General features: G+C 33.9%; 1 non-coding gene across 1 annotated transcript; it reads right to left on the reverse strand.

Moving 5' to 3' along the window:
- Positions 1–669: 669 nt before the first annotated feature.
- LOC132267742 (U4 spliceosomal RNA) lies at positions 670–825 on the reverse strand. Its single transcript, XR_009469085.1, has one exon. It is a non-coding gene; the product is annotated as a U4 spliceosomal RNA (small nuclear RNA).
- Between the last annotated feature and the right edge of the window lie 773 nt (positions 826–1,598).

Raw genomic sequence — 1,598 nt, forward strand, 5'->3', positions numbered from 1 at the left:
TGGTCTAATCTCTAGGCCGTGTATCCTCTTATATATTTATTTATTGACTTCACTTTTCAAAAAAAATATGAAGCTTAAATGGGAAGGCTTGTTGTACATTTTACTATGGATGGGAGCTCAAATTCACTGGTTGAATTCAAAGGCAAGCAAGTTTAATTTTCTTAACTACTACAGTAATACATTTGTTTTCATCTGTATTATCCATCGTCACACTTCCCGTTATTCGAACGACATGCAAGTTCGAAGAAAATTTTGAAACATGAGCGAGAGACTGACCTCCACATACCATGTTGAATCATTTTTTTATTTATTTTTTAAATATCTTTCTCCACATAAATGCAAAATTCACAACCCTTGCAGGATTCCCTATCGGTTATTGGGATAGGCAGGAGATACGAGCTAGCTCGGTCTCTATTGGTTATGTTTTTGTGGTTTCAGTTCACCATATATTGAATAGTTTTGCATCAAGAAGTGAATTGAATTTGAATAGGAATCTGATTAACTTTATTGGCATCCGGCTCCTCTGGTGGGATACAGATCACATATAGTGGATGTGTGATTTTTCGTTTTTGATTGAATTTTGGAACTCGGAATTGTAAGTCTTTACTCAAGAAGGGCCCTTATTTTTTCGTTTTTGCTTGAATTAAAGTTTGGAACTCAGAATTGTAAGGCTTTACCCAAGAAGGGAGCCCTTCCAAAAATTGTCGATAGCCTGGACAGAACCCAAGCCAAAGAGAGTAAAAAAAAGGAAATAGTTTTCAACCAGCAATTGACACGCCTCGGTTAAAACATCACGAGCTGCGTCATTGCCCCAAGTGCAATGATGTTTTTTTCTAAATCTTCCATGTGGTGTTTTTATAGTTATAATTTTTTTCAAGTTTTTATACTTTTTGGATATGGGATTTGTGTTATAGTTCAAAATCATCAAACAATTACATTAACATGTGATAAATTGTGTCGGTCAATCAAATTAGAGCCCCAATCGGAATAAGATTGAATCATCTAATAATAATCTCCAATTTCATATAGACTTCTCAGTAGAAAAGTCCTAAACTACGCAAATGGGCGGAGCTGGCCCAAAAGGCTACTTTGCATCATGCATCTAATAAAAGGACCAACCAGGGCCACCACCATGTGACTTCCATTTGTATTGCATGTCATTGTTAATAGATGGCCAGGTCCGTTATTCTCACTGCACCCAGTGATTGACTTCGGCAAGTAATCAACCTCTGTAGTTGGGCTGGTACGTATTTTGTTTTAACGGAAACAAAAAAAAATGTTTTGTTATAGAAATTCCGATCAAATTTTTGCATCAACATTCTAAATATAAATTTAATGTAAATTTATATTGTCATTTGTTTGATCAAGAGAATGTATATCACGTTCCAATCCAATAACTTCTTCTTCTTCTTCTTCTTTTTGTCATTAAAGAATGTAATAATTATATATACTACACTTTTTTGTAATTTTTTTTAAAAAAAATTCTTAATTTAATATTAAATAATAAAATCAATTTCGGCATTTTATAACCCAATTAAGGGTGGGATAAAAGAGTCACATGATAAATTTGATGTACATCGAGAGGTGGACGTAGGGAT

Source organism: Cornus florida, unplaced genomic scaffold, assembly GCF_030987335.1.
Source record: "Cornus florida cultivar Cherokee Brave unplaced genomic scaffold, ASM3098733v1 CherokeeBrave_3.0.0_Hap2_Chr07, whole genome shotgun sequence".
In the NCBI taxonomy this organism is placed as follows: Eukaryota; Viridiplantae; Streptophyta; class Magnoliopsida; order Cornales; family Cornaceae; genus Cornus; species Cornus florida.